The 21,608-nt window shown below is 47.3% G+C and overlaps 1 pseudogene; it reads left to right on the top strand.

Moving 5' to 3' along the window:
• Positions 1–15,860: 15,860 nt before the first annotated feature.
• Positions 15,861–21,385, top strand: LOC122911489 (annotated as a pseudogene).
• The last annotated feature ends 223 nt before the right edge of the window (positions 21,386–21,608 follow it).

Below are 21,608 nucleotides of genomic sequence, written 5' to 3' on the forward strand. Positions count from 1 at the left end.
TGTGTGTGGTCTGGGGATATAGCCTGAATAGTTATGAAAAGGTTAAGTTTGCACAAGTAGGCCCTGCCGTCACAGGAAATGCTGAAAATATTTTTCAGCTATGGAATTTCTGTGCTGAAATTCCTCCTCTTTTTACTGACTTTATCCCTCTTTTCCTCTAAACTATTCAATGTACTTACAATTGTATTTTTTTATTGAAGTATAGTTGACCTACAACATGGTACTAGTTTCGGTGTACAACATGGTGATTCATCAATTCTATGCACTACAAAATGCTCACCATGATAAGTGCGGTCACCATCTGTAACCATATAAAGTTACTATGTAATTGACTATATTTCCTACTCTGCACTTTCCATCCTCATGACTTACTCATTTTACAACTAGAAGTCTGTAACTCTTCATTCCTTCACCTATTTTGCCCATCCCTCCCCCAACCATATCTTCTCCCCTCTGGGAACCACCAGTTTGTTTTCTGTATTTAAGAGTCTGATTTAGCTTTTTTTTTCTTTGTTTGTTTTTTAGATTCCACATGTAATCGAAATCATATGGTCTTTGTCTTTTTCTGTTTGATTTTTTTCACTTATTCTTGCACCCTCTTGATCCATATATGTTCAGAATGATAAGATTTCATCAAGTTTTACAGCTGAGTAATATTCCATTATACACACAATACAACCTTGAACAACACAAATTTGAACTTTATGGGTTCATTTATCCATGGATTTTTTCAATAAATACAATAGAATACAGTAAATGTATTTTCTATTCCTTAATTTTTTAAAAAAGATTTTGTTTATTTATTTGACAGACAGAGATCACAAGTAGGCAGAGATTCAGGCAGAGACAGAGAGAGGATGAAGCAGGGTCCTGCTGAGCAGAAAGCCCCATATGGGACTTGATCCCAGGACCCTGGGATCATGACCCAAGCCCAAGGCAGTGGCTTAACCCACTGAGCCACCCAGGCCCCCCTCATTATTTGTTCTAATACTTGTCTGTATTACCTTGGTATTGGTCGTGGTCTCTCCTTTTTCGTTCATAATTTTATTAATTTGGGTCCTTTCTTTTTTCTCATGGATAAGTCTGGGCAGAGGTTTATTGATCTTATTCAAAGAAGAAGCTTCTAGTTTCATTGATCTGTTCTACTCTTTGTTTGTTTTGGTTTCTATTTCATTGATTTCTGCTCTGTCATTATTATTTCTTTTCTCCTGTTTGGTTTAGGCTTTTTTTTGCTATTCTCTCTCCAGGTCCTTTAAGTTAAAGTTAGTTTGTGTATTTGTGATTTTTATAATTTTTTGAGAGAGGCTTGGAATGCTATGTACTTCCCTCTTAGGACTGCCTTTGCTGTGTCCCATATGTTTTGGACTGATGTGTTTTCATTCTATTAATTTGCATGAATTATTTAAGTTTTTCTTTAATTTCCTGGTTGACCCATTCATTCTTTATTAGGATGCTCTGTAATCTCCAAGTGTTCAAGTTCCTTCTAAATTGAATAAATTTGTGATTGAGTTCTAGTTTCAAAGCATTGTGGTATGAAAATATGCAGGGAATAATCTCAGTCTTTGATATTGGTTGAGACTGGAGTTTTGAACCAGTATGTGATCTTTTCTGGGGAAAGTTCCATTTGCACTCAAGAAAAATGAGTATTCTGTTGTTTTAGGATGGAATGTTCTAATTATATCTGTGAAGTCCACCTGGCCCAATGTGTCATTCAAAGCCCTTGATTCTTTGTTGATCTTCTACTTAGATGATCTACCCATTGCTGTGGGTGGGGTATTAAAATCTCCTGTTACCATGGTATTATTATAAATATGTTTCTTTACTGTGGTTATTAATTGGTTTATATAATTAGCTGCTCCCACATTGGAGGCATAGATATTTATAATTGTTAGATCTTCTTGTTGGGTAGAGCCTTGAAGTATAATATAGTGTCCCTCTACATCTCTTGCTACAGCCTTTGGTTTAAAATCTAATTTGTCTTTGGGGTAAATTTACCCCAAATACCCCAAAGACACAGATGTCGTGAAAAGAAAGGCCATCTGTACCCCAATGTTTATAGCAGCAATGGCCACAGTCACCAAACTATGGAAAGAACCAAGATGCCCTTCAACGGATGAATAGATAAGGAAGATGTGGTCCATATACACTATGGAGTATTATGCATCCATCAGAAAGGATGAATACCCAACTTTTGTAGCAACATGGATGGGACTGGAAGAGATTATGCTGAGTGAAATAAGTCAAGCAGAGAGAGTCAATTATCATATGGTTTCACTTATTTGTGGAGCATAACAAATAGCATGGAGGACAAGGGGCGTTAGAGAGGAGTAGGGAATTTGGGTAAATTGGAAGGGGAGGTGAACCATGAGAGACTATGGACTCTGAAAAACAGTCTGAGGGGTTTGAAGTGGCGGGGGGGTGGGAGGTTGGGGTACCAGATGGTGGGTATTATAGAGGGCACGGCTTGCATGGAGCACTGGGTGTGGTGAAAAAATAATGAATAATGTTTTTCTGAAAATAAATAAATTGGAAAAAAAATAAAAAAATAAAATCTAATTTGTCTAATAGGTGGATTGCTACCCCAGCTTTCTTTTGAGGTCCATTAATATGGTAAACTATTCTCCACCCCTTCACTTTCAGTCTGGAGATGTCTTCAAGTCTAAAATCATCTCCTGTAGACAGCATAGACAGCATATGGATGGCTCTTGCTTTTTTATCCAGTTTGATATCCTCTGTCTTTTGGTTAAGCATTCAGCCCATTTACATTCACTTTTGAAAGATGAATTTAGTGCCATTGTATTACCTGTAAAGTCCCTGTTTCTATAGATTGTCTCTGTTACTTTCTGGTCTATGTTACTTTTGGTGTCTCTCTTTGCTTACAGAATCCCCTTTAATATTTCTTGCAGGAATATAAGTCAAGCAGAGAGAGTCACTTATCATATGGTTTCACTTATTTGTGGAGCATAACAAATAGCATGGAGGACAAGGGGCGTTAGAGAGGAGTAGGGAATTTGGGTAAATTGGAAGGGGAGGTGAACCATGAGAGACTATGGACGCTGAAAAACAATCTGAGGGGTTTGAAGTGGCGGGGGGGTGGGAGGTTGGGGCACCAGGTGGTGGGTATTATAGAGGGCACGGCTTGCATGGAGCACTGGGTGTGGTGAAAAAATAATGAATAATGTTTTTCTGAAAATAAATAAATTGAAAAAAAAATATTTCTTGCAGGGATGGCTTGGTGCTCACATATTCTTTCAGTTTCTCTCCATCCTTGAAGCTCTTTATCGCTCCTTCCGTTCTGAATGACAACCTTGCCGGATAAAGTATTCTTGGCTGCATGTACTTCTGAATATGTTTTGCCAGCCATTTCTGGCCTGCCAGTTTTCTGTAGGTAGGTGTGATGTTATTCTGATGTTTCTCCCTCTGTATATGGTGAAATCTCCTTTCCCTAGCTGCTTTCAGGATAGTTTCTTTGGCTCTAAGATTTGCAAGTTTCACTATTATACGTCCAGTGTTGATCCATTTTTATTGATTTTGGGATGGGTCCTCTCAGCCTCTTGGACATGAATGCTTGTTCCCTTCCCCAGGTTAGGGCAGTTCTCAGCCATGATTTTCTCAAATATGTCTTCTAGCCCTCTCTCTTTCCACTCCCTCTGGGATGCTGCTAATTCTGACACTGTTTTATTTAAAGGCATCATCAAATTCTCAAAGCCTTTCTTCATGGACTAATAGTTGTCTTTTTCTCTTTTCTTTAACTTCATTCCTTTCCATCAACCTGTCCTCTAGATTCTCTCCTCTGCCTCATTGACCCTAGCTGTTAGAGCATCCAATTTAGACTGTGTCTCTTTCATGGCATTTTAAATTCAGCCTGATTAGATCTCATTTCCACCCTTAGAGTTTCTGTATTGTCATTTGTACTCTTTTCAAAGCAAGCTATTAACTTTATAATTGATATCCTGAATTCCATCTCTGACAGAGTTCTTATACCCATATTGATTATCTCTGTGGCAGAGAACATTGCCTCTGGTTCTTTCCTTTGTTGTGAATTCCTCTTTCTAGTCATTCTGATCAGGGAAGGATGGGTGAGCAAAAGAAGGTAGTCCAAAATATTAACTATGACTTAAACAAATGCACCCTAGAAAAAAATTCTGAAGTGGTTGGAAGCCATCACAGAAAAGTGAACAAAGTAAAAGTGAAACAAAACAATAAAAAAGTGGTGGGGAGTGAGACACTATAATCTCACTCTTGGTCCTGATTGAATTTTGGTGTGTGTGTGCCAGAAGACATTACATCCCAAACTTGCAATGAAACCCAAACTTATGTCTATATATATGTAAAATATATGTATAAATATAATAAAGTACATGTAAAATATATGTATAAATGTAAAATACAAATGTATTTGTAAAATATTTGTAAATATATGTGTAAATGTAAAATATATGTATATATATACATATATTGTATACATTATATTTACATATAATGTAAAATATATGTATAAATATAATAAAGTGAAAAAAGGACTAGAATGAGTTATAAATCTATAAAATGTAAATGTGAAAAAATGAAAGTTAGAAAATTAGAAAGTGACTTAAAAACACAACTTGGTAAAATAAGAATCTAGTTGAAATGGGGCAAAGGTTAAAAAAAATAAATAAATGGGGGGCGCCTGGATGGCCTGGGTTAAAGCCTCTGCCTTTGGCTCAGGTCATGATCCCAGGGTCCTGGGATTAAGCCCTGCATCAGGCTCTCTGAGCGGCAGGGAGCCTGCTTCCTCCTCTCTCTCTGCCTGCCTCTCTACCTACTTGTGATCTCTGTCTGTCAAATAAATAAATAACCTTAAAAATATGTATATATGGAAAATTTTAGACTGAAGGATAAATGAGTTGTGAGGAAACACCTGGAGCTCAATATATTCTCAATATATTCTTCATCCCTGCTGCTGGAGTTTTACACTCTTTTGGGATCCTTGTCATTCGCCCGTTCTTCCAGTCTGTCTCTGGGGGAGGGGCCTGCTGTTCTGCTTCTCAAGAGTCTTTGCCTGGGTGAGTTGCCCCACTCCTTCTCAGGGGGGATAGGATCAATGTGACCTGGTTGTATGTGTGGCTTTTGTTTCCTTGGTGACTTTCCATGGCCCTGTTCAGAGGGTCAAAACAAAAATGGCCATGCCCAGATCACCAGCCCAGAACCACAAGATCATGATCTCCCCACTTCAATAAACCCTCCAGATCAAACCATCTTCACTTCTAGAGCACTATACTCTACAGACTCCCACAGTTCATGCCCACTGTGATCTTCCCAGGGACCCATGAACATTAGTTGCTTTGTGTCTTTCCAACTGCGAGTGAGGTTGTGTACACACCCTGCTCCACTGCTCCCAGATCATGGCTGGGTGCCACCCTGTTGTCCTTTGTGGGGCCACCACCACCCTGAGCACTCTTACCCAGTTGAGGGCACAGCCATTTCCTCCCTCCCTCGGGGTGGTATATGGCCCACATGTTCCAATCCTTCTCAGGGTGCTCAGCCAAAGAGCAATCCTCTTACTGGCCTGGGCTGCAGTTTATTGTGAACAGAGCTGAGAATCCTTCCTGGGCTTGCTCACCATAACCAGTTTCCCCACTCCACTGCTTGGACACTCTATCAGCTCAGACACCTCTTTTCTTTCTGTGTCTCCTAGAATCCTGAGACCACAATGACCCACCTAGAATTCTGCCATTTTCATCCCCTGAGCCCCTTTCAGAAAGGAATGTCTCTCACTGGAGCAGATTTCTAAGGACTCAGATTTTGCACTCGTATTATATCAATTTCTGGTAGCCAGCTGATGGAGATTCCCACATCACTCTGTTTATCTTTGATATCTCTCCACATACTCATGACTCTGCACCTCCTACATTGCAAAAAGCAGTTATTTTACTGCTCATAGCATTCCAGATATGTTTTCATACATAGGCTGAATTTGTGGGTATTCAGAATGGTTTCATAGATATCCAACTAAATTCAAGGGACCAGATAAAATGAGGTCACATACTCATCTGCTGTCTTGCCCCCACCCCTTGTATTTTTATCTACTTAGTCACCCTATGTCTTTAGATTGGAGCATCTAGTCCATTTTTGTATTGATTGGCATGTACTTATTACCACTTTAATTGTCTTATAGTTGTTTTTTTTAAGGTTTTATTTATTTGACAGAGAGAGAGAGAGAGAGAGAGATCACAAGTAGGCAGAGGGGGGGCGGGGAAGCAGGCTCCCTGCTGAGCAGAGAGCCCAGTGTGGGGCTCGATCCCAGGACCCTGGGATCACCACCCTAGCCGAAGGCAGAGGCTTTAACCCACTGAGCTACCCAGGCACCCCTGTCTTATACTTGTTTTTGAGTTCTTTGTTCTTCTCTTCTTTTCTTACTCTTTCCTTTGTGGTTTGATGACTTTCTTTAGTGTTATGTTGGGATTCCTTTCCTTCTTTGCTTACTTATTATAGGTTTTGGTTTTTACCATGGGGCTCATATAGAACATGCTAAGTATATATTACCCTATATTAAGCTAATATTCGCTTAAGTTCAAACACATTCTAAAAGCACTGTTTTTACCTCCCACCCTTCCACTGTTTGGGTTGTAATATATTTTACATCTTTTTATTTTGCAAATTCCTTAGCTAATTTTTTTTTAGAAATAATTCATTTTATTCTTTTTTTAAGGGATTTTATTTATTTATTTGACACAGAGAGAAATCACAAGTATGTAGAGAGGCAGGCAGAGAGAAGGGGAATCAGGTTCCCTGCTGTACAGAGAGCCCAATATGGGGCTTGATCCCAGGACCCTGAGATCATGACCTGAGCTAAAGGCAGGGGCTCAACCCACTGAGCCACCCAGGTGCCCCTCATTTTATTCTTTTGTCTTTTACCCTTCATACCAGTTTTACAAGTGATGGATCTACGACCTTTACTATATGTTTGCTTTTATCAATGAAGTTTATTTCCTTTCATAATTCTCTAATTTCCACGTATGGCTTTTCTCCTTCTGTATAAAGAAGTCTCTTCAACATTTCTTATAAGGCTGGTTTAGTGGTTAAAGCTCCTTTAACTTTTGTCTCTTTCTTCTTCTGGGACCCCTCCAATGTGAATGTTACTAAGCCTGCTGTTGTCCCAGCAGGGGTCCCTTAAGCTATCCTCACTTTTGAAATTCTTTTTTCTTTTTGCTGTTCAGCTTAGATGCTCTACTTTGTCTTCCAGGTCACTGATCCATTCTTTTCATCCTCTATTCTACTACTGATTCCCTCCAGTTTAATTTTCATTTATTTTCATTATTTTAAGATTATTTATTTATATATTTGAAAGAAAGAGAGAGAGTGCACACATGAGCAGGGGAAGAGCAGAGGAAGAGGGAGAGAAAGAAGCAGACTCCCTGCTAAGAACAAAGCCCCACAAGGAGCTCAATTCCAGGACCCTGGGATCGTGACCTGAGCTGAAGGCAGACACTTAACCTGACTGAGCCACCCAGGTGCCTTCCCTCTTTCACTTCAGTTATTCTATGCTTCTACTGTGAGTGATTCTATTTTACATTGTCTATCTCTTTGTTGAAGTCCTCACTGAGTTCATCCTCTCTTCTCTCAAGTCTGGTGAGCATCCTTGTGACCACTACTTTCAATTCTGTATCAGGTAGATTGCTTATCTCTGTGTCATTTAGTTCTTTTACTGAAGTTTTATCTTATTCTTTTGGAGCATATTCTTCTGCCTCGTTTTGTTTGACTGTTCATGTTTGTTTCTGTGAATTAAGCAGAACAGCTTACTCTACCATTTTGACGGAGTAGCCTTGTATAGGAAGGCTTCCTGTGTAAATTGTTATGTCCCTGACAACACTGGCTGGCTGGATATAGAATAGGAGGAGGTCTCATGGCACTTTTCCCAGGGTCATCCTGGTGTGATGGCTGGAGCTGAAGTAGGTGTGAGCCAAAAAGCTCCAGGGACTCAATACTAGAGCCAACTAGCAGGACACCTGGAGGTGGGAGTCAGCATAGGCCGGGAACTCTTGTGATGCTCCCTGAGCCATGCTGATGGAACACCTGGAGCTAGTATGGATGCTAGTATGAATTCCAAGGTACTCCATACTGGGGTCACCTGGGAAGAACAGCTGAAAGTACAGCAAGCATGGCCAAGGTGGTCCTGGGACGCTCCAGGTTGGCACCACCCTGGCATTATGGCTAGGGCGGGGAGGGTCATAGGCTGGGGCCCTCTATGCATCCACTTATTTAGCAGTAGTTGAGGCTTTATCTTTTGAGGTTGAATATGAGACTTTTGAGTACTCAACCTAACAGCCTGTCTTAAAGCAGCAATCAAAAGAAACCCATCCAAAGAGAGCAAAATATGAACTGAAGAACTTAAAAGTATATGGGTGTTCACTACAGAATTCTTTCCATTTTTCTGAACATATGAAGTCTTTCACAAGTTGTTCAAAGGGAGGCTGCTGATCATTTTCAATGACATTCTTGACCTTTGGCTTCCTATGGAACTTTCATAAAGTGGGAAAACACATGAGTAGCTATATTTGAAAATTTATCATTTGTAAGTGTAAGAAGAAAAAAAAATAAGAAAGTCTTATTTTCTCTACATAAATTTAGAAAACAGACAAGAAGAAAGAAAGAATCTCTCATAAGCTCACTTATACAGACACTAAAAACTTCCTATATAGTAGTATGTCTGTCAATCCTTTTTCTGCATACATTTAGTTTTGTGTTAATATTTTGTAATCTTTTAAAAAATTATAGTCTGTTTAATGGTGTGTGGCGTTCTATTATATTAAGTTCTATAAATGTATAATATGGTTCTGAAACCTAATGAACATTTTTGCTTTTGTTAATACAGACTTTTAGGACACACATACTAAGTAAGAATCTCCAGGGATGCTGAGGAATCTGAATTTTTGAAGTTTACCCTGTGATCGCAATGCATTTAATTAACCTACTTAATTAATTAGCATATAGTTCATTTATTTAATCCACTACTGTTTAATACCGGGTGGGTTTCCAAGTTTTTGCTATCATAAACAAAAATTACAATAATACCGATATCGGTAAGGACAGGTGCCAGTATGCATACACAGACATCTGTTTCCTGAGGACGATAAAGTGTTTGCTTTTTGAAAAACAATTTAGTGATCAGAGAGTTACAAAGTAACTGCAGTTCTCAGTGCTCACCCCACCACAAGCAGGGAACTCCATGGAAGATTGGCAGTCCTCCAAGCTGACTTGGAAAAATTCAGATAGGGTCAATTGGGAGAAAAAGAGCCTAACAAACCTAAAAAAGAAGCTCTCAAAGATAGAGGTCTGCCTTCTTCCTTGTCACCATAATCACAAAGGTCCTCTCAAAAGGGCCCCCTTGAGACTATAGCACTCAAGTTGGCTCTTACTATCTTCTGCTGTTTCGTGCTGCTCTTTTAAAGTTCACATTTGGTAGTTCAAATGGTATGGATCCCCAACAGCAGTTTCTCAAGCTTAGTCCCATAGACTCAGGAATCTACAAGCGCAATGCATTTAAATGTAATTCCATTTCGATGTTAATAAACATACAAGGTTCATGTTCACCAGGACAAGCCACACGATAGCCACTGAATTCCAGGGCCTGCAGTCCTATGTTTAAGATCAGAATAGCTCAAGGTCACCACCCAAAAACAACTAAATCAATGTTTCCCAAACTAGGACATGTGGACATAAAACCTCAGGGTTCCTAGACAATTTCTGCTCCCTTAAAAGGACTTTATACCTTACTGGAAGTTTGACCCGCTGACTTAAAGTGGAGAGGCTATACTGCTCTCCTGACCCGCACTCCGCAGAAATGAAGGCTGCACCTTTGCTGCACACCAGGTCACTTCGGAGACGTCTGCACTGGCCTCCCAGCCGCATTCTTGACCCTTCCCCAGAACAATGGGCATTAGATCCTTGCCTTTTGACTTCCTGACAGAAACTAACATTCTGGGTCTCAAGAAAACGTTCAGACTATCAGACCCAACCCACTCACAGTGATGGGAAAAGGGACGCTGGAGATGGGAAGTGCCTTAAGCGAGGTCACACAGCTAGTTTAGCAGCAGGACAAAACTAGAGCCTAAGCCGTCCATGCCAACTTCAGGGCCTCGGCCACTCTGTAGAGACGGCTGATAAGCGACCCCATGGACATCATTCCCACCATCCTTGCCCCACTTCCGTAGTCCCCTGATACCCAAAGTCCCCGGAGTCCTCTTCGGGTCGGCTGGCCCCGCTCTACTCCAGCTCTTCACAAGCAGTCCACACGCCCGAACCACAGCCCCGGGGTTTCTGGCCTTCCCCCGCCTACGGTACACGAGAGCTGAGAACGTCCCACGAAGCAGAGACACCGTCAAGACTAGTAGACCCTCGGGATGCCTGGGTGGCTCCGTTGGTTAAGCGGCTGCCTTCGGCTCAGGTCATGATCCCAGCGTCCTGGAATCGAGTCCCACATCGCGCTCCTTGCTCGGCAGGGAGCCTGCTTCTCCCTCTGCCTCTAGCCTGCCACTCTGTCTGCCTGTGCTTGCTCGCGCTCGCTCTCTCTCTCTCTAACAAACAAATTAAAAAAAAAAAAAAAAAAAAAAAAGACTAGTAGACCTCTGCTGTAGCTTAGCCGCCACCCGGCGCATGCGCCACCATAGGTCGGCGCGCGTCAGTGACGTCACAGACGACGCTACCTGCGAACCCGTGCGCCTGCGACTCCAGGTGAGAGTTGCAGCATCTCAGTCTGGCTATTTAGCGTGGCGCGCGAGCTCGGGCACAATACCTCCCTCCAGCCCAAACTTTAACGAGAGAAGTTTTGATGGCCGAGGGCTGCTGAGAAAAGTGAAGAGAGATAAAGAGTGAGGATCGCCCTCAGGAAACGTCATCGGAACGCACCGGAAGCAGCCGAGGATGAAGAGTAATGTGAAGAGTAACGTGAAGAGTAATGCGAAGAGGATGTGAGCAGGGGAGGGGTGGGATGTGAAGGGTCGGGAACTTAGTGCTGGTAGGTGGACCGGTTCTCAGCGGAGACGAACTGAAACTGCTAGGGAATTGTCCCGCCTTACATAAGGGAAACCGAGGCCCGGAGTCCCCGTTGGCCTGGCGCAGTCTCTGCGCTGAAGGTTGATGTCAGAGCTGGCGGCAGGTCCCCTGGGGCCCGCTCAGTGTGCTAAAGGAGGGCCGAGGGCCTTGGGCTGACTTGGCCACTGCCTGCCACCTGCTGACAGTGGTTAAAGCCCCGATCCTCTCTGTGACCTGGTTTCCCCTTCTGTGAGATGCTGATGGTGGTTCCTGCCCTGGCAGCTGTTCTGTGAACGACCCTAGTCTGGTGGAAAGCGCTGGGAGCCTGCTGAGGAATGGTATTCCTCCCCGGACTTTGGGAGTTGATCGGAGAAGAGTTATGTCTAGGGAGGGAGCAAGCGCCCAGGGCAGTTATAAGCAGGGCAGTGTAGACACCGTTAAAATCCGTCTTTGGACCAGTATGTTCCTTTCCACCTCTGCCACTTCATATCTCTGTAATCAAGTTATGGGTCTCAGCAAATCTGAGCTTCAGTTTTCTCATGTGCATTATAGGAATAATGTCTACTTTAAAAGATTGTTCAGAAAATATAATGAGATAAAATGTGTAGCTTTTAACCAAGTGCATGGCAAGTAATGAGTGCTCAGTAACTGTTAGATGTGGATTGTTCCAGAAAAGACTTCCAAGTCTAATCGAAGCACCCGTGAAAGGTGAAGCAAAGTCATTCCTGGGGTTGCTCTTTAGAAATTGATTTTAATGCCACTCTAGCATTTGAAGGAGAACCAGACTCTGTATATAATACAATAATATGATATGTACATAATATAATATATATTATATAATATAAACACTTTGGTTTGCTTGTTCAGATGTACTCAAGGAAGCACAAGTGAGCTGGGATGGAATTTACAGAGTGTCATGTGAATCAAATTTTCTAGTCCTTTGACCTTTAAACCAGGCCTTTGTCTTATACTTACTACATTTACACCCATACTCTATCCCCAGAACCATGTTTTTCTTCACACACATGAAGTAAGAAACAGGCATGTGGAGTTTTTAGAGGTCGAAAGCACATTGATCTATATATATTTTGAGCTTGAAGAAAGACCTACTGTGTTTTATCAGTGTAGGACACCATCTATTGTATGGACACTCCCATTTCATAGATACTGAAATGTGAAAAGTCCTTTTTTTTTTTTTAACATCTAACAGTCAAAATGTAATATTTGCAGACATCTGCGTCTGTGATACAATGTTTATATGAGTTATCCAGACCTACAGAGCGACTGTTCAAGCCCCTAACCTGCGGCAGATTAAACCAGTCGACTCCTCGTGTGGTCTGCTGACCTGCAGGAGCATCTGAAACTTGTTAGAGATGCAGGGTCTGGGGACACCTGGGTAGCTCAGTGGGTTAACTCTCCACCTTCAGCTTAGGTCATGGTCATAGGTTACTGGGATGGAGCCCCGCATCATACGCCCTGCTCAGTGGGGAGTCTCCTTCTCAGAAGCCCTACTCTGTGGGGGGTCTGCTTCTCCTCTATCTGACCCTGCTTGTGTACACTTTCTCTTCTCTCTCTTTCAAATGAATAAATCTTTTTAAAAAATCTTAAAAAAGAAAAAAATGCCAGACCTGAGTGTGGGATCTAGGTATCTACATTTTAATAAGAACCTAGTTTCCTATATTAATTTATATGAGAAGCATTGATTTATTTTTATTTCTTTCTACGTATTTCTTTATTTAATTGACAGAGAGCTCTTAGAGGGGTGGGGCAGAAGGAGAGAGAGATTCTCAAGCAGACTCGCCTAGAATGCAGAACCAGACACAGGGCTCAATCCCAGGACCCTGAGATTATGACCTGAGTCAAAATCAAGAGGCATCCCAACCAGGCATCCCAAGAAGCACTGTTTGAAAGCACACTCTTGGAACTCCATAAGATGGGTGTCCAGAGGGTAAAATAAGAGGCATCCAAGAAAGCTTAGAAGTCTGTGCTCTCTGTAGCATCCCTGTCTTCTCCTATCTCTAAATAACCATAGTTTCATAGTTAGAAAAGTCGTGAGTCTTATAGTCATGCCCAACCTGAATTGGCCATTTCTTGTTTGTTTGAATCCCCCAAATGTGATCTACCATGACTTTCCTCAGAAAGAGGCCAAAGAGCTCGACGTTCAGGTACAGTGCATGGCAGGAAGTCTGGGAGCAGCAGAGGTGATGACAAGGATGGCTCGATCCCCTCGCACTGCTTTAGATGTCCTTCCCATGTCTTACTCCTCATCCTTCCAGTAGATGTGTTGGGCTCCGTTGAGATCTACTGTTCTGATGGCCTGTTTCCAGATGCTGGCTGTTAGGGTCCGTGATCAAAGGAACGAGACTGATACAAAGCGAAGGTCAAGCAAAACTTTATTTCGCGCCAAGCATCATGAATCGCACTGACCGGTCAGGGCTTTCTTTTATAAAAGATGACAACTTTGACCCCGGCGAGCCTACTCCCAATGAGGTTGCTGACATCTAGGTCGTTTCTCACTGTGTCACTGCTGAGGGTCCTGGAGTGCGGGGCAGGGCCGCTGGCACCGCAGGCGTCAAGGGACCGCTGACAACTGGACCGCAGATGTCTCAGGACCGCAGGCGTGGAGGGAACGCTGACAACTGGACCGCAGATGTCTCAGGACCGCAGGCGTCGAGGGACCGCTGACAACTGGACCGCAGATGTCTCAGGACCGCAGGCGTGGAGGGAACGCTGACAACTGGACCGCAGATGTCTCAGGACCGCAGGCGTCGAGGGACCGCTGACAACTGGACCGCAGATGTCTCAGGACCGCAGGCGTCGAGGGAACGCTGACAACTGGACCGCAGACGACTGGACTGCTGGCCGGAGGCTGCAGGCTGCAGGCGTGGCTCGGGGCCGCCGCCGGAGGCTGGAAGCTGCAGGGGCGGCGCTCGGGGCCGCCGCCGGAAGCTGGAAGCTGCAGGCGGCAGCGCTCGGGGCCGGAGGCTGGAAGCTGCAGGCGGCGGCGCTCGGGGCCGCCGCCGGAGGCTGCAGGCGGCGGCGCTCCGGGCCGCCGCCGGAGGCTGCAGGCGGCGGCGCTCCGGGCCGCCGCCGGGGGGTGCAGGCGGCGGCGCTCGGGGCCGCCGCCGGGGGGTGCAGGCGGCGGCGCTCGGGGCCGCCGCCGGGGGGTGCAGGCGGCGGCGCTCGGGGCCGCCGCCGGGGGCTGCAGGCGGCGGCGCTCGGGGCCGCCGCCGGGGGGTGCAGGCGGCGGCGCTCGGGGCCGCCGCCGGAGGCTGCAGGCGGGGGCGCTCCGGGCCGCCGCCGGGGGGTGCAGGCGGCGGCGCTCGGGGCCGCCGCCGGGGGCTGCAGGCGGCGGCGCTCGGGGCCCCCGCCGGGGGCTGCAGGCGGCGGCGCTCCGGGCCGCCGCCGGGGGCTGCAGGCGGCGGCGCTCGGGGCCGCCGCCGGAGGCTGCAGGCGGCGGCGCTCGGGGCCGCCGCCGGAGGCTGCAGGCGGCGGTGCTCCGGGCCGCCGCCGGAGGCTGGAAGCTGGATCGCCAAACGCGGTTATAGCTCTTACAAGAGCTGTTACAGCTCTTCTATACACCGTTGACTCCCCTGCTCTTCTGCGACTTCCACCGCTCTCCGCTCCACTTCACCGCTCTCCGCTCCACTTCACCGCTCTCCGCGGACTTCACCGCTCTCCGCGGACTTCACCGCTCTCCGCCGACTCCATCCCTCCTGTAGCAGCCGCTGCTCTCCAGCAGCAGCCCCCGGCTCTCCTGCAGGAGCCCCCCCTTGGCAGCCTGGCAGAGCAACCTTTATGGGGGTGGTTGAGCCCCGCCCCTACACAGGTGGCCAATTGAATTTCAACCTTCCCAGTGGATATACATACGGCCTACTGATTGGATGACTCCACTCAGTCTGCCCCACCCTTACACTGGCCTCTTTCTCCCTTCTTTGGTTAACTGGGACCTCTTGATCCTGTGTCCTCTCCCACTGTGTAGGGGACACTGGCTATGCCCACCTGAAACCTGCCCTGGTGACCACTGTCATTTGGCTTTGTCACTGTGCCCCCTTCGCTCTTAAAGAGGGCAGGTGATCACATTTACTAAGTGGCATTTCTGTTATATCTGGATGCTGCCAACATGCTTTGTCAGTTTGGCAGAAGCTCCACTGGGGACTCCTAATGAGGGAGTTAACAGGAAATCAAGATTTTGAAAGACTGATACACTTTTATTTGGTTTCTTCATGAAGAAGGCCACTTAGGTATTTTAAAAAGGTAAGTAATTGTCCTGTCACAGTAATAATACTGACGATAATGAATCTTTAGTTAGTATCTAAGGTGCAGAGTCGAAGCTGACTGGTCTCCTGACTTGAGCTGCCTTGAAGGTTCAGTGTATCACATCATCCCTTCACCACCCCGCTTCTCCATAAGGAAGAGCGTGATTATGACACATTAGCTTCCCAGGGTTTACAGCCTGCTTAGTGCAGCAGGGGGTCAGGAAATCCCCAGCCAAGAGGCAGGACCTGCATAGGCAGTGCTGCCTAGGCTGTGGCTGACCTAGGATGCGGGCAGCTGAATGAGGAGTAGATCAGTGGAACTCCCCACATAGAGGCAGTGATGTCTGGAGTTCTCAAGAATTACACACAATCAAGGCAGTTCTTTTGCCCACATGTCCTAGGAGTCTGTGCTGAGTACGGTCAAGTGCTGTTGTGCTCTTGGGAGAGAGTGAGCCCAGGAGGCTGAGATGCACTGCTACTTCCTTCCCCCAAGTGCTGTGGGAACAGACCTAGTGAGTAGCCGTGACACATCCAGGGGGTCAAACCAAAGTAAAGGGGATTGCCACTTGGGCACCCTGTCAGATTCCTGCGCCCGACAAGGCATGGCCCACCCTGGGGCACCAGGTGGTATTGTTTTCCCAAGTGTTAGGATAATTCCTTCAAGGCCATAGCTTGCCTTCTTCCTGTCATGACTGAATAAATATCATTGGCATACATTTCTCGAGCTTTCCACCCTGCCAAGGATCAGAGAAGTCTTTTCTTCCTAATATAAAGGGTCTTGGGGATTTTTTTTTTTTTAATCCGTTCAGAATAACCTCAGAGATGTATAGTAGGAAGTTGAATTTTGATGTGGCTGTTTTGTGCAGCATTTGAATTGGTATTTGAGGGTGACTTTCACATCTGGACAGCTGTGGGGAGCTCACCTTCAGCAGATGAGAGGCTGTGTGAGGCTCAGTTGGGAGGCAGGTGGGTCAGGGAAGGCATCTCACCTGCAGTGTCTAGGAGGGCCTGGGGTCTGGGGCTGCCCCCACCAGAACAGTGGGCGCTGTGCCGCCCTGTCCCCATGCAGCTTCCGGGAGCCCAGCAGGCCAAGGCCTTCGTGCAGCGAAGCGCAGCACGCCCCACATGAGCCAGCAAGCCCGCGAGGACCAGCTGTGACGCAAGGCTGTGGTCCTGGAGTACGCCACTCGCTGGAAGTGCAAGAAGAGAAAGAAATCCAAGGGCCTCTCTGCCAGGAAGAGGAGGGAGCTGCACCTCTTTGACATTAAGCCAGAGCAGCAGAGGTATGGCAGGGATTTCCTGCCTTTCTCCCAAAGGCAGCTTCCTCCTCCTGGAGTGGGTGTGGCTTTGGGAGACCCAGTTCCCCTAAAGCTAAGGGTGCTTCTCCCACTGCCGCCACAAGGGGGCAGCCTCCCTTTACCAACTCAGGCTGGGTTTGCACTTGGCTTTCACAGCAAGGCACAGCCATAGCCATGCTCTTGCTGTTTGACTGTCTGGCTCTTGTCCTAGCCTTAACTAATGAGACCCCCACCGGAAGTGAGTCTGTTACCCATGGCAACAGGCTGTTTGTCTTTCGGCTTTCCCAGAGAGAGGGGAACTGATGAATCTTAGTATATACTCTTTACAGCTTTTACTAGCACTAGACAGAATCATCCCCTGGGTTTATTGCCAAAGAACATGCTGCCTGCATGTTTCAGAGTTTCTGAAAGGGACGCATCACTCTGGGAGGACGTGCTCCTCCCTCCAGCTGACACTGCATCCCTCCTTGGTCACGCTTCTGCACATGCTCGTCATCGGACGGTTTGTAGATCTCGCTCCAAGAGCTGCGGCCAAATAGCCTTCTACAGACACGGTCAGTCACTGTGTCTGGGACCCCGCTTGCAAAGAGAGCTGCGCTGCGGGTGGAGGAAGGGGCCACTGCCTGCCCAGGTTTCCCTCGCTGGTGTCTACACAGGTAGAACCCACTTTGAGTTTGAGCCTGAGGTTCTCCTTGGTCTGACCAACAGTTTGCTGTCATAGGTTCCCCATGAGGCACCAGGACCCGTAATAATGACCCCAGAGGAAAGCCTCTGAGGTCCACTCACCTAGTCCATCCCCTGCGTCCCACCACTTGCTCACTCACCTTCCAGACACACCTGGTCCCTTACATGGGGACGTGTATGGCAGCCTGCAGCTCCTGTCTGCTCAGGGAACAATGGTGAAGCAAGACTTAAGTTTAGTTCATGAAAAGCTGTCCAGATGAGCACATCCTGTCCCCCAGGCTGGTGTGGGAGAGACTCGGGCGGTGCTAACCTGGGAGGACCCGGCTGCTCCACCATCTCTGTAGGTGTGAGGGGTCTGCTGGAGCGCCGGCCATCCAGGCTGCATGTAGCCAGCAGGAAGGATGGCAGAGAGCCAGGAGGGTTCTAGCAGCGGAAACAGGCTCAGGAGGGGGACGCAGATGTCAGTCAGTTGGGTTATCTGCTATGGAGGTAGGATCCGTACCCAGTTCCCCATGACCGAGGTTGGGGTCCTTGTCCTTAGGCTATTTTATATGCCCTGTTGATGTCACAATCCCAAGCTCATGTTATCTAATTCTTTACTTGTTTCTTCCTTTGCTACAGATACAGTCTTTTTTTCCCTCTGCATGAACTCTGGAAGCAGTATATCCGGGACCTGTGTGGTGGTCTCAAGCCAGACACGTGAGTTGCATGTCTGCAGTCCTGCCCTTTGGGGCAGAACCCAAGACTTACGATGACTGTGAATGCAGCCTTCGGAGCCAGCTGGCTGCAGAAGTTCATAGACCTGTGTGCCCCTTCAGAACTCTCGCTCATAGTCAACACTGAGGTCTTCTGCTTACCTTCTAGGCAGCCGCACATGATTCAGACCAAGCTGTTGAAGGCAGATCTTCACGGGGCTCTCATTTCAGGTAACTCACCTACAAGCCCACTGTCCCCCGAACACCCACAGCATCACTCAGTGGCAGCGTGGCTCTGTGCCACAGGGCTAGACACACTCTTGTCACGTGGACGTTTCCAGATCACCAGCGTTGAGGGTGGGAGAGGACTAGCTACCTGAGCCAGTTCTGGCCACTTTCTGGATACATTCTAAATGGTCTTTGTGTGCCTTTCCACACAGGGACCCCTGCTGCTCTCGCAGGGGGCACAGCAGCTGCTGCACTTGTCCCCAGCCCTGAGCAGAGAGTCCCTTTCACCCATTTCCCCACAGTTCTTAGTCTCAGCTACGGACTCCCAGAACCCAGTGTCATGTCCAGGGCAGACCTTCCCCTGAGCATCGTCATTCATCCAGCCGCCCCGCACACAGCTGCCCCCCTGTCCAGCAGGCATCCCAACCTTTCCATACCCAGAACAACTCCAGCCTCCTCACATCAGCCCCTGCCCTGGTGTTCCCAGCTCCATTCACGGTACCAGTGTTTACCCTAGTTGTTCAGACCCAAAACCTGGGCAGTAACACCTTTCTTCTTCCCTGATCCATCAGCACATTCCATACTCACGTCCTAACTCCCAAATCCAAGCCGCCACCATCACCCCTGGATTCCGGTAGAAGCTGCCTAGCCCTCTCCTGCTGGCACACTGCTTCTCCCCAACCAGGCAGTCCGAGGGTAGGTTTTAGGCCAAAACTCAGGCCATGTTTGTCTTCTGCTTCCTTACTGTGGTCTAAAAAGCCCTTCTGGCTCTACTGAGCACCAGGTCTAACCACATCGGCCTTCTTTCTGCTTCTCACACACTAGGCTTGGCCCTACCTTGGGCCTTTGCTGTTGTTCCTTCCCTCTGCCCAGAGTTCTGTGTGTCACAGACTGACTGCTTCTCAGTATTCAGGTCCCTACTCACACGTCACTTCCCTTGAGGGCCTACCATCACTAACAGTGAACCTTCTCCCCGTGACCTTATGTATTTCTTCGTAACAGTTACCACAATCAGAAAACAGTCTTCTGATGTGGCACACATTCCCCTCCTACCATTAGAACATCAGCAACTTGAGAGCAGAACTGAGAACAGTCTTGTTCACTCTCGTGCCCGGCACTGACCTCAGAAGGTGCCAGGTACATGGCAGGTGCTCGGTGACTTGTCTACAGGCTTCATGGGACATGGGTCAGGAGAGCCACGGGGCCAGCTGCCTGTGGTGGCAGTTCGCCACAGTCACTGCTTCACCGCCTGTAGCAAGATCCCATTCTGGCCAGAGTTTGGTGGGTCGCGGGAAGGATGTGATGCGCTGGTGTTCCTTCACATCCCATCGCTGAGACTTGGGCCCATCCCAGCAACCTGTAGATCTTGGTAGTGCTGGACACACATGTGACCTCTTGGCTCCAGAGTCCTTCCCAAGACCCACATGGCTGCAGACCCTCCAAAGGACATTTTGTCAGAACAGCCCAGAGGCTACAGAGCCATAGTCAAGGGATAGGGACCCCGGACTCTCATCCAGCTTGGTGCCTGTCCAGCTGAGGAGCCCCCCACTCCCCACCACCCCCACCTAGCTAGTTGTGGCTTCCCAGCACCCCCGAGGTTGAGGCCTTGAATGCCCTTTTCCTTTGCAGTCATGAAATCCAAATGCCCGTCCTATGTGGGTGTTACAGTAATCCTCCTACAGGAAACAAAGCATGTTTTCAAAATCCTCACCAAAGAAGACTGCCTGAAAGGTACGGAACTGTATCAGGGTCTGTGCCCTGTTGCCTCCCTGGCTTCATTAGCCCATTCCTCGTGGCTTCAGTGGGTCCATTTGCCCTCTCAGGTCAGCAGAGATTGCAGATCTCTGCTGACAGTGCATCCCACACCTGCCACCTGCCGAGAGCGCCCCTGCCTGCCCTCATGTCTCTCCCCAGGACATCTGGAGCCCAGCCAGCAGCTGCAGCCAGATGGGACTGGAAAGAGGGCTGCTGGGCTGTGCTTCCAGATATGGGGGTCCGTTTCCATGACTGAGACCCTCCTCTGCCCCATCCTCCAAAGAATGGAGCTAAGCAGACCCTGAGGGGAGCTAGGTTAGTGCTTGTCCCTGGGGTTTCAGGATCTGGCCCTTTCCGGTAACCCTTTGGGTTCCAGGAGAGCAGGTGCAGCCTCCCCTGCTGGGTGTGCCAGAGCTCCTTGTTCTGGCAGAGATGAGCCTAAGCATCTGGGCTCTCCACATTTCCACACCCCTTACCAGCAGATCTGAGATTGCAAAACCACAGCGGGAGGTTTTTGTTCCTTGAATTTGGAGTTTGTTTTTTCTTGCTGCTTCCTTCTGTTTTCTTGTATGTTCTTGTCTCATTTTAGACCCCAGAAAGTGGTGTCTGGGTGTCCTCACTCACGGCATAAAGCCATGAGTCAGTCTGAAAACTATGTGGGGAGACTCGTTTCTCACACTTTTTCTGGGAGTTTGGCTTAGAGCCTTTGACAGTGAAAGTTAGGGTTGAGTTATATTTAAAATCTGAATACATCGGTCTTAGGGCAGAAAAACGTCCTGTCGTCCTGGTGCTGCTGAGCTTTGTGGACTCTGCATTTCTTACTAGCTTACGCTCTAATACAGACATTTAAGGAAGGTTTTGTGCTTCAGCGTGAGCTTAACTGTCAGAATTTTTTTTTTTGCCTTGTCCTTTTTCTTCTGTTTTTTTTTTTTTTTTCAGTTATCCCCAAGCTAAACTGTGTATTCGCAGTGCAAATCGATGGCTTCATTTTCTACATTTATGGAAGCAAATTCCAGCTTCAGTCAAGTGAACGATCTGCCAAGAAATTCAAAGCAAAGCGAATGGCTGAACTGTGAGCTCTCTGCTGCAGAGACGGCTGTTTGGGACCCCAAGGACCGGGGACACTTTCATGCCCACCTTTCAGCGGAGACACGGCTGGGCTGGTTCTGGTTCTAGATCACCCCCAGCCCATTAACACTGGAGTTAAGAACAGTTCATCATCGGGGAAGAAATGTGCCTTACTGAGCAAAGTCAGGGAACGGAGGGGTCTCTGTTTCTAGGTGACAACGGGTGTGCATTGCTCCTGCGAGAGAAAATCCTGGCAGGATCGGCACAGGTTGACCTGACTGGTGGCATTCTTAGGTTTTTATTTCTCTTTTATCCTTTTCTTTGTTCCTGAGTGTTCTGTGATGAATCCATTGTTTGTGTAATAATAAAATATGCGTGTCGACGATAAGAGGGTCCTGGTGAAAGACCGAGCCCTGTGGCCCAGCCTGGCTGGAAGGGAGGTGGGCTGGAGGCTGTCCCTGGCGGGCAGCTCTAGTTCTGCTCTCAGGTGCCTGCTTCCTGAGGCCAGAGGCTTGGAGCATCTGACATGTTAGCTTAAGTCACGTCCCCTGTGGCACTCTTGGACCTAACTGCTGTTTCCGGAAAGCTGGAGAGTGAGCAGTGAAGTC

Source organism: Neovison vison, chromosome 7, assembly GCF_020171115.1.
Source record: "Neovison vison isolate M4711 chromosome 7, ASM_NN_V1, whole genome shotgun sequence".
NCBI lineage: Eukaryota > Metazoa > Chordata > Mammalia > Carnivora > Mustelidae > Neogale > Neogale vison.